Source organism: Microcebus murinus, chromosome 6 (genome assembly GCF_040939455.1).
Source record: "Microcebus murinus isolate Inina chromosome 6, M.murinus_Inina_mat1.0, whole genome shotgun sequence".
Classification (NCBI taxonomy): domain Eukaryota; kingdom Metazoa; phylum Chordata; class Mammalia; order Primates; family Cheirogaleidae; genus Microcebus; species Microcebus murinus.
The window spans coordinates 83,133,593-83,145,764 of record NC_134109.1 but is presented as its reverse complement, the minus strand read 5'-3'; the positions used below and the strand labels follow the sequence as shown (position 1 = coordinate 83,145,764).

At 38.8% G+C, this 12,172-nt stretch overlaps 1 protein-coding gene and 1 pseudogene across 3 annotated transcripts in view; one reads left to right on the top strand and one right to left on the bottom strand.

The window, feature by feature from the left end:
* Window positions 1–12,172, bottom strand: part of GOLM2 (golgi membrane protein 2) — a 124,942-nt gene that overhangs the window by 89,501 nt on the left and 23,269 nt on the right. The gene's annotated exons all lie outside the window — the stretch shown is intronic.
* On the top strand, window positions 5,372–7,547 carry LOC105872568 (putative RNA polymerase II subunit B1 CTD phosphatase RPAP2 pseudogene; annotated as a pseudogene).

The following is a 12,172-nucleotide window of genomic DNA, read 5'->3' as shown; positions in this document are numbered from 1 at the left end:
AACTACTGCAGTAACTTACAGTCAACTGATGTCGACTACAATTTTGTTTCTTTATAATCATCCTTGATTCATAAACATAATTACCTTTTCAAAATAAGTTTTAATCAATTGTTCCTCATCACCTAGAGAGTGAAATAAACTCTTAGTGTGGCATTTAAAAATTTTAAGAGTCTGGCCCTAGGAAGCCAAGAAATAAACCCAATTGATTTCAGTAAGGATGCCAAAACCATTCAATGGGGAAAAAAGGTGCTAGGACAACTGGATATCCAGATGCAAAAGAAAGAAGTTAGATCCTTACTTCACACCACACAGGAAAATTAACTCAAATATTTCAAAGACCTAAATTTAAGAGCTAAAACTATAAAACTCTTATAAGAAAACATAGGAGAAAATCTCCACAAACTTGGATTTGATTAATAGTTTCTTAAATTTGATACCAAAAGCACAGGCAAATAAAGATAAAATAGATAAAATTGAACTTCATCAAAATTTAAAACTGTTGGGAGATAAAACCAAGATGGCCAATTAGACATGGGTACTATGTGCCGCCTCCACAGAGAAGAGCCAGAATAGTAAGCAGATTCTCACATTTCGAACGGATCATCTAGGACAGAATGCTAGAATTCACAAGTGAAGCACCAAGAGTGGATAAAGAAAGGTTCGGGAAAACTTGCCTGGCCAGGGACTGGCTAACAGCTGGGGAAAGCTCCTGAACATGGGGAAGCAGAAAGAGAGATGCCCCCAGGGCTCTCTACTCACCAACAAAAGCTTTTACAATCATGGCTATAAGAGAACTCCCTGGTCCTTGTAGGTCTCAGGCCTAACATAGGGAGCTGCTTAGAGATTGCACAGAGACACTGCTCCAGAAAGGGAACCCACAAGGAATTCCACAGGCATCTGAACACACAGCAGCTTGAACAGGGTGCCACACTGACAGCCTAGATACCAGAGAACTGCAGGTATGCCTACAGCCACAGCACACCTCTAAGGAAGGACAGAGGAGCCAAGGTGCTCCCACACACCCCTGGGAAGGTCCCTACCACCCTGCTATGAGCTGCTGTTGAGACTGAGATGTAAGCAGATAGTATCTTCCACAATTTCTCACTCACACTGCTTGCCCTCCACTCCACCTACTAGCTACTGAGCAAGCCAGCTGAAGACTCAAGAATTAGCCTACCAGGGCATACTAACTGTTGGGCAAGAGTTGAGGCAGGCCCGTGAGGAGGTCAGCTGCTTCTCCCCATGGAGCCAAGTCCCTAAGATAAGGGTCGCCACAGAGAATAAGGAAAATGATAGGCAACAGAGAGAAATAAAAGAATACACAGAGACTAAGGATAGTTTATAGTTTTACATATATATATAAAGATCAGATATAACACAGCAGGGGCACCTAGGAGACTGGTGTATCTCCATAAATGCCAGCAATATGGTTAGATTCATACAGGTTTTTATAATCACAGACATCAATTACCAGTTGTCAGGGTAACATATTTGCATTTCAGGGAATGCAGTTGCTAGGGGATACAGGTAGTGGGTTAGGGTCAAAAATCCTCTCAAGGGGCTTCTAATCTATCTAGGTGAACAAACAGGTACAAAATCTTTCAGGGGCTAACTTCTAACTCCTAAGAGGTAGTTGTCAATTAACAAAGGTAAAACAAAAGAGGTAGAGTGACTCTATATTTCTTTGATTAGTTATGGTGGACTTAAAGGTAGACAGACAGGAGACAGCAGGAAGCCCATCTCTATAAACAGGTTGTTTATAACCACTGGGGCGCATCTCTGGGCAAAGTGCACTCATTGTCCCCAGCTCCCATCCTGTGGGCCATATTTGCCTTTTATTGTCTTTCGAGACACAGGAAAGCTCACAGATTTTGAGATCCTGGGAAGCCTTCCTGGAAAACATCCCTACCAGAGATTTGAGAGCTCTCCCATGACAGCAGCCTCTAATAAGTCAACCATTGAGTCCACACATTCCTTCCTGCAAACTCCTGTTTCTGTCTTTAATAGAGTAATATAGGGTTATACAATAAAATAATGGTCTTATGAGCCACATTTCATTAATTCCTCAATCATATTTTTCCCAACAACTAACACTGCTGCCAACTAAGTTGCTCTGGCCTAAAATCAGACATACTCAGCTGACTGCTTCCACCACCAGGGGCCAAAGACTGACTTGGCTGATATTTAAGTCCTCAGCAAAACTTCACCCCAGCCTCAACTAATAATTGTTCCCCGAGCTATCAAGGAAATCACAGATACCACTGATCCTCCCTGTTTACTGCCTAACATATCATACAAGGTTCATACTACTGGAGGTACCCAAAAGCAAACAAAAGTGTACTACTAACCAACAAGATATTCATATATTCATATTGAGGAAAAAATTCTCCCCTTCAAAAGCACTTTCAAAAAAAATGGAACAATATCTTCCACTGCTCACAAAGAAGAAAAAATAAAAAAAAAAAAAAAAAAAAAAGAAAAAAAATGGAACAAGAACTACTACATCAAATGTGCACATATCAATAAAAGGACACAGGAAATATGAAAAAGTAAGGAAATATAACACCACCAAAGAACCACAACAATTGTCCAGCAATGGATCCCAATCAAAAAGAATTCCTCATAATGCCAGATAAAGAGTTCCAAACATTGATACTAAAGAAGTTCAATGAGATGCAAGAGAAATATGAGACCAATACAAAGAATTCAGAAAATCAGGATATGAATGAGAAATTTACCAACAAGACAGATTAAAAAAAAAACAAAGCCAACCAAACAAATTCTGGAGCTGAAAAATTCATTGCAGGGAATACAAAACACATTTAAAAGTTCTGAAAACAGACTAGACCAAGCAGAAAAGAAATTCAGAACTTGAAGTCAGGTCTTTTGAAATAATCCACTCAGACAAAAATAAGGAAAAAAGAATGATCAAAGCCTTCAAAATGACTGAGATTACATAAAGTGACCAAATTTATGAATTATTGGTATTGCCCAGGAGGGAGAGAGATTAAAAAGTTTAGAAAACCTATTTAAGAAAACAATTGATGGGCTAGGCATAGTAGCTCACACCTGTAATTCTAGCACTCTGGGAGACTGAGGCAGGAGGATTATTTGAGCTGGGAAGTTCAAGACCAGCTTGAGCAAGAGCAAGAGGAAGGAACTTCTTTAGTATCAATGTTCAGAACTCTCCGCCAGGCACAGTGGCTCAGGCCTGTAATCCTAGCTCTCTGGGAGGTCGAGACAGGCAGGAGGATCGCTCAAGGTCAGGAGTTCAAAACCAGCCTGAGCAAGAGCAAGACCCCATCTCTACTAAAAATAGAAAGAAATGTGGGAGGGGGAGGAGGGGATGGGTATTTATAAACACAATGGGCCAGGTGCAGTGGCTCCTCCCTGTAATCCTAAAAGCAGTGGCTCCTCCCTGTAATCCTAACACTCTGGGAGCTGAGGAGGGCCTCCCGATTGCTTGAGGTCAGGAGTTCGAAACCAGCCTGAGCAAGAGCGAGACCCCGTCGCTACTATAAATAGAAAGAAATTAATTGGCCAACTAATATATATAGGAAAAAAAATTAGCCGGGCATGGTGGCATATGCCTGTAGTCCCAACTACTGGGGAGGCTGAGGCAGGAGGATTACTTGTGCCCAGGAGTTTGAGGTTGCTGTGAGTTAGGCTGATGACACCGCACTCACTCTAGCCTGGGCAACAAAGCAAGACTTTGTCTCAAAAAAAAATAAAATAAAAAAATAAACACAATGAGTGAGATGTGCAGCATTTGGGGGATGGTCACACTTGAGGCTCTGACTCAAGGGGGAGGGGCATGGACAATATAAGTAACCTTAACACTTGTACTCCCATAATATGCTAAAAATAAAAAATAAAAAAATAGAAAGAAATTAATTGGCCAACTAAAAATACATACAAAAAATTAGCCAGGCATGGTGGTGCATGCCTGAAGTCCCAGCTACTTGGGAGGCTGAGGCAGAAGGATTCTTGAGCCCAGAGAGTTTGAGGTTGCTGTGAGCTAGGCTGACGCCACGGCACTCTAGCCCGGGAAACAGAGCGAGACGCCAAAAAAAAAAAAAAAAAAAAATGTTTGGAACTCTTTATCTGGCATTATGAGGAATTGTTTTTGATTGGGATCTATTGCTGGACAATTGTTGTGGTTCTTTGGTGGTGTTTTATTTCCTTACTATATTTTCTACTAAAAAAAATGAAAGAAATTAGCTGGACAACTAAAAAAATATACATATATAAATTAGCTGGGCATGGTGGCACATGCCTGTAGTCCCAGATACTCAGGAGGCTGAGGCAGGAGGATCGCTTGAGCCCAGGAGGTTTGAGGTTGCTGTGAGCTAGGATGACACCACAGCACTCTAGCCCGGGCAACAGAGTGAGACTCTGTCTCAAAAAAAAAGAAAAGAATTGATAAAAACTTCCCAGAGAGTTAGAAATTCAGATAAAGGAAGCCTAAAGATCCCCAGGCCAAACAATGCAAAAAGGACTTCACCGTGGCATGTTATAATCAGAATGATTAAAGTTGAAGTGAAAATTTTAAAATTAGCAAGAGGAAAGCATCAAGTTACCTGTAAAGGGTACTCCATCAAACTAACAGCAGACCTCTCAGCAGAAACCTTACAAGCCAGAAGAAAATGGATGGCATTTTCAAAGTGCTGAAAGAAAAACTGGCAGCCAAGAATTTTATATCTGGCCAGAATAAGCTTCATCAATGAAGGAGAAATAAAGTCTTTCCCAGACAATCAAACACTGACAGAATTCATGACCACTAGACCAGCCCAATAGGAAATGCTGAAAGGAGTCTTATATATGGAAATGAAATGTCAATATTCACCATCACAAAAACATATGAAGGCGGGGCATGGTGGTTCACGACAGTAATCCTAGCACTCTGGGAGGCCGAGGCAAGCGGATTCCTCGAGGTCAGGAGTTTGAAACCAGCCTGAGCAACAGCGAGACCCCGTCTCTACTATAAAATAGAAAGAAATTAATTGGCCAAACAATATATATAGAAAAAATTAACCAGGCATGGTGGCGCATGCCTGTAGTCCCAGCTACTTGGGAGGCTGAGGCAGAAGGATCGCTTGAGCCCAGGAGTTTGAGGTTGCTGTGAGCTAGGCTGACGCCATGGCACTCACTCTAGCCTGGGAAACAAAGCGAGACTCTGTCTCAAAAAAAATATATATGAAAATATAAAACTCATAGATCTTATAAAACAGGCAATGAAGGAATTAGAGAAAGACATTAAATGGCAATATGACAGAAGTTCAGCAAACCACAAAGGCAAAAAGATGGTGAAAAAGAAAAACAAGGGGGGAAACACCGGGGCCCGTCTCGGCGTGTCTGCCGGCTGGTCCCCATGGCCAACTGGGCCGCGTCGCGTTCAGTCGGCCCCAAGGCCTGGAGCTCACCGCTCCTCCTGAAACGCCGCAGGTACTAAACGGGCAAGTGCTTTGAAACAAGAAGATGCTTCTAAAAGGAAAGCAGAACTAGAAGCAGCTGTGAGAAAGAATATTGAGTTTGAGAGAAAAGCTCTACATACTGTTGAACAGCTTTTAGAAGAGAATATTACAGAAGACTTCCTAATGGAGTGTGCGAAGTTCATCTCACCTGCTCACTACAGAGATGTTGTGGACGAACGTTCTATTGTCAAACTCTGTGGTTATCCTTTATGTCAGAAGAGGCTGGGAATTATACCAAAACAGAAATATAAAATTTCTACCAAAACCAATAAAGTCTATGATATTACTGAAAGAAAGTCTTTTTGTAGCAATTTTTGTTACCAAGCATCTAAGTTTTTTGAAGCACAAATTCCAAAAACTCCAGTGTGGGTTCGAGAAGAAGAGAGGCATCCTGATTTTCAGCTGCTAAAGGAAGGACAAAGTGGCCATTCTGGAGAAGAAGTACAGTTATGCAGTAAAGCCATTAAAACATCAGATATTGACAATTCTAACCATTTTGAAAGGCAGTGTGAATCTAGTTCTTCTAGCACTCATAGTGATAGTAGCAGTGATAATGAGCAAGACTTTGTTTCCTCCATTCTACCAGGAAACAGACCATATTCAACAAGTATTAGGCCACAGCTGCACACAAAAAGCATAATGAAAAAGAAAGCTTGTCAAAAAGTTAACTCCAAACACAAAGAACAGATAGTAGTAGATGTCACTGTGCGGTTAGGCAATTGCAGATTAGATAGTCAGGAGAAAGCTGCTGCAGATGAACTTCCTTTACAGAAAGTAAATACTCAGATTTCTTCAAACAGTACTTTGCCTGAGAGATTAAAGGCTTCCAAAAATTCTGAAAATAAATACAATAGGCCAGAAATAACTCTAGTAGGCATAAGTAAGAAAAGTGCTGAGCATTTTAAGAGAAAATTTGCCAAATCAAACCAAGTTTCTATGTCAGTCTCTAGTTCAACGCAGGTGTGTCCTGAAATTGCAAAGACAAACTTAAAGTTTTGAAGGAGACTTTGAGTGGAAGACAGAAGAAACTTTGAGGTTTTTGTATGGCTAGAATTATGCTTCTGTATGTCTGAAACCCTCTTCAGCTTCTCTGATTAAAGAAGAACTTGATGAAGATGACATAAACTCTGACCCAGATAGTCATTCCCCTGCCTGGAGGGAACCTCAGAACAGCTTAGATGAGTCTTTACCTTTTAGGGGCTCAGATACAGCCATTAAAGCATTGCCAAGTTATGAGAACCTGAAAAAAGAAACTGAAAAATTAAATCTAAGGATCAAGGAGTTTTATAGGGGACGATACGTTTTAAATGAAGAAACTACCAAATCACAAGACTCAGAAGAGCATGATCCCACCTTTCCACACTGATAGATTCAAGTTCCCAGAACCAAATTAGAAAACGCATTGTACTTGAAAAATTAAGTAAAGTATTGCCTGGACTTTGGGGTCCTCTTCAGATTACATTGGGAGATATTCATACACAACTTAAAAGTCTTGTCCAAACTTTCAGATTAACAAATAGAAATATTATACACACACAAACCTGCAGAGTGGACTTTAATTGCTATGGTGTTGCTGTCATTATTGACCCCGACTCTTGGCATTCAGAAGCATTCTCAGGAAAACGTGATGTTTACACAGTTTATAGCCACCCTGCTTGAAGAATTACATTTAACGAATGAAGACCTTGAAAGTTTAACTACTGTATTTAGAACCAGCTGTTAACCAGAGTGACGCATTCCATGAAGACAAGACTAGAAAATGAACTTCTGGTTCACCATTTCTAGAATTCTAGCCACCATGATGATCTGGTGGTGACTGATAACTAGCTTTATTCCAAGAAAGACCTTTACCTCCTTAGGTTTCAACACCCCACGTCCCAGTCTCTCAGTCCGTAACTACAGAGGATGACTTTCCCAGATAGAGAAGAACCATTACTCCAACAAGGATAACCGATTCCTTGCATTCCTAGCTACCAGACATAGTATTTTTATTTGAAAATGAAAGTTGAAGTATTAGGTTGAAACTTGGATGACTAGTCAAGAAAATATAATGATCTCTAATTTTCCTGGATGACTCCAACCATCATATAAGTTGACCGAAATGTTGAGAAAATTACCATTTTGGCCTCTCAATCTAAAGTCTAGATTCTAAAGGACAGCAAACAATTAGGTCAATAAATGCAATCTAAGATGAAGCTCTTTGGAAGTCTAGTCATCATTCTTTTAAAGAAGCTGACTATGCTGTAAAATGGTCCTGAGCAACATGATTAACCTCACAAATCCAAAACAGGAGATTCCCAGAACCTTCTGGACTCAAGGAATTTTTAAAAATAGAATCTGTCATTTGTTTTCAGGAGAGACAATTTCTAGAATTCAGATTGCTTTTCAAAATGTGTATCAAGCAGGCAAATTAGCAAGGCCTCTAGAGCACTCGAAGGGGGTCCTCAGACAATGTGGAGAGCTTTACTGGAAGGCTAAGAAAAGAGATAAAGTCAGATCTGTACTCTTGGATACTGGAAGAAATGGCAACTGCTAAAGCCCAAGCATGGAAAGGGGCCAGAAAGCAGCCTGGTAGAATGGGGAGCTCAGCAGGCAAGGAGGTAGGGATATGATTTTTCTTCTTGGCTATGCAAATAAATTAGCTCTGGGGGCAAGTCACCTAAATTTCTGGACTTCAATTTTTTTACCTCGTATGACTGAAGTGGAGGGTCTCACCACAACAAAAAATCATAGTGTACTAGAAACTAATCAAGATCAGTAAGGTCACAGGCTACAATAATCAATATACAAAAATCAATTATGTTCTTGCATACTAGCAATGAAAAATTCAAAAATGAAATTAAAATAATTTCACTCATAATAGCACCAAAAAGAATTAAATACTTAGGGAATAAATTTAACAAAAGAAATACAAGACTTGTATAATGAAAACTATAAAAGAGATTAAAGAAGATATAAATAAATGTAGAGACATTTGATGTTCATGAATTGAAAGATCTAATATTCTTAAGATAGCAGTTCTCCCCAAATTGATCTACAATGCAATCCCTATCAAAATCAAAAGCAAGCTTTTTTTAAAAATTGGCAAGCTGATCCTAAAACTTATGTAAAAATGCAAAGATTCAAAATAGCCAAAACAATTCTGAAAATGAAGTACATTTCCTGATTCAAATCTTACTACAAAGTTACAATAATCAAGACAGTGTAGTGTTGATATAAAGATAGGCATATGTCAATGGAACAGAAATGAGGGTCCAGGAATAATCTCTTTTGACAAAGGTGCCAAGACAATTCTTTGGAGAAAAGACGTTTTTTTCCAATAAATAGTGCTAGGAAATTTGGATATCAGATGCAAAAATGATTAATTTAGATCTTTATCTCCCATCATATGCAAAAATAAATTCAAAATGGATCAGAGACCTAAATGCTGAGCTAAAACTATAAAAATTTCAGAAAAAAACTGGAGAAAACCTAGATGGCTTTGATTTAGGAAAAGAATTCTTAAATAAGACACCAAAAGCACAGTCCATAAAAGAAAATATTAATAAATTGGACTTCATCAAAATATAAAACTTTTCCACTTCAAAGAGCACCATTAAGAAATTAAATGACAGGCCAGGCATGGTGGCTCACGCCTGTAATCCTAGAACTCTGGGAGGCCAAAGCGGGCAGATCATTTGAGTTCAGAAGTTCGAGACCAGCCTGAGCAAGAGCGAGACCCCATCTCTACTAAAAAAATAGAAAGAAATTAGCTGGACAACTAGAAGTGTGTGTGTGTGTGTGTGTGTGTGTGTGTGTGTGTGTGTGTGTGTGTGTGTGTGTATTTATTTAACCTGGCATGCTGGCACATGCCTGTAGTCCCAGCAACTCAGGAGACTTAGGCAGTAAGATTGCTTGAGCCCAGGAGTTTGAGGTTGCTGTGAGTTAGGCTGACACCACAGCACTCTAGTCCAGGCAACAAAGTGAGACTCTGTTTCAAAAAAAAGAAAAACAAATTAATGTCAAACCACAGACTAGGAGAAAGTATTTTCAAATCATATACACCATCTGACAAAGGACTTATATCCAGAATATGTAAATGATTCCTAAAACTCTTTTGAAAGTAAGACAAACTATTTAAAAATGGGCAAAAGATTTCAATAGACATTTCAGTAAAGAAGATATACAAAAAAGATATAGGAAAATGCACACATTAAAACCAAAATTAAGGCCGGGCGCGGTGGCTCACGCCTGTAATCCTAGCACTCTGGGAGGCCGAGGCGGGCGGATTGTTTGAGCTCAGGAGTTCGAAACCAACCTGAGCAAGAGCGAGACCCCGTCTCTACTTTAAATAGAAACAAATTAATTGGCCAACTAATATATATAGAAAAAATTAGCCGGGCATGGTGGCGCATGCCTGTAGTCCCAGCTACTTGGGAGGCTGAGGCAGGAGGATTGCTTGAGTCCAGGAGTTTGAGGTTGCTGTGAGCTAGGCTCACGCCATGGCACTCACTCTAGCCTGGGCAACAAAGCGAGACTCTGTCTCAAAAAAAAAAAAAAAGAAAAAGAAAAAAACCAAAATTAGGTACCACTTCAAACCCCCAAGACAGACAAAGATAAGTGTTGATTAGGATGTGAAGAAACTGGAGCCCTAATATAATAACATTGCAGGTGGGAACGTGCAGCCACTTTGGAAAACCGTTTGGCAGTTTCTTAGAAAGTTACCCATAAGTTTACCATATGATCCACCTAGTCCATCCAAAGACAAATGAAAACATGTTCACACAAAGACTTGTAGGTAAATGTTCACGGTAGTATTATTCATATTAGTCAAAAAGTGGAAACAGGCCGGGCGCGGTGGCTCACGCCTGTAATCCTAGCACTCTGGGAGGCCGAGGCGGGTGGATTGCTCGAGGTCAGGAGTTCAAAACCAGCCTGAACAAGAGCGAGACCCCGTCTCTACTATAAATAGAAAGAAAATTAATTGGCCAACTAATACATACAGAAAAAATTAGCCAGGCATGGTGGCGCATGCCTGTAGTCCCAGCTACTCGGGAGGCTGAGGCAGTAGGATCGCTTGAGCCCAGGAGTGTGAGGTTGCTGTGAGCTAGGCTGCCGCCATGGCACTCACTCTAGCCTGGGCAACAAAGTGAGACTCTGTCTCAAAAAAAAAAAAAAAAAAAGTGGAAACAATCCAAATGACTATCAATTGATAAATGGAATTTTTAAAATGATATATCCATACAATGGAATACTGATACATGCTACAACATGGATGAAACTCAAAAATATTATTCTAAGTGAAAGAAGTCTGATGCAGTAGCCCATATATGGTATGATTTCCTTATATGAAATGTCCAGAAAAGGCAGATCTCTAAAGCAGATATTAGTGGTTGCATGGATCTGGTCTGAAAACGGGGATTATGTGCACATAGGCACAAGGGATCTCTCTGGGGTGAGGAAAATGTTCTAAAACTAAATTGTGATTTTTGCATAACTTTGTAAACTTTAAAAATAATTGCTTTGTGTACTTAAAACAGGTGAATTTTGTGTGTATAAATTATACTCTAATAAAACTTCAGAATCATAAAAAAAACAAAAACAAAGCCTCACATTATCAATATTAACCTTGAATGTAAATGAAGTAAATTCTGTACTTAAAAGATGGGCAGGATTAAAAAATGATCCAACTATATGACGCTTACAAGAAACTCACCTTATCCATAAAGATATATGTGACTGGAAGTAAAGGAGTAGAAGAAATATTCCACACAAATGGAAACCAAAAGTGAGCAAGAATAGCTATACTTAACATCACATAAAACAGACTTTAAATCAAAAACAGTAAAAAAAAAGTCATTATATAATGATAATAGGATCAATCGAGCAAGAGGATGTAGTGATCCTAAATATATATGCACCGAACATTGGAGCACCCAGATTCATAAACAAATATTATTAGACCTAAAGAAAGAGATAGGTAGCAAAAGAATCATAGTGGGGGACTTAAGCACTTCACTCATAGCATTAGAGAGATCAAGACAGAAAATAAAAAAAGAACAACTGGACTTAAATTGAATTCTAGACCAAATGGGCTTAACAGATATTTACAGAACATTCTACCCAACAACTACAGAATATATGTTCTTTTCATAAGCATAGAGAACATTATCCAAGATATATTACAGTTTTAAGGCCACAAAACAAATCTGAAAAACTTTTTACAAACTGAAATCATATCAAATATCTTCTCAGACCATAGTAGAATAAAGCTAGAAATCAATACAAAGAGGAAATTCAGAAACTATAGAAACACATGAAAATTAAGCAACATGCTGCTGAACAATCACTGGGTCAATGAAGAAATAAAATGAAAATTTTAAAATCCTTGAAACAAATAAAAATCAAAACACAACATACTAAAACCTGTTGAAGACACTAAAAGCAGTGATAAGAGTGAAGTTTACAGCATTAAATGCCTACATCAAAGAAGTAAAAAGATTACAAATTAACAACCTAACATCTCACCTGAAGGAACTAGAAAAACAAGAACCAAATCTAAAGTTAGTAGAAAAAAGAAATAACAAAGATCAGAGTGGAACTAAATAGAGACCAAAAAAAATAAAAATAAACAATACAAAGGATCAATAAAACAAAAAGCTGATTTTTCTAAAAGATAAACAAAATTGATAAACCACTATCTAGACTAATTGAGAAAA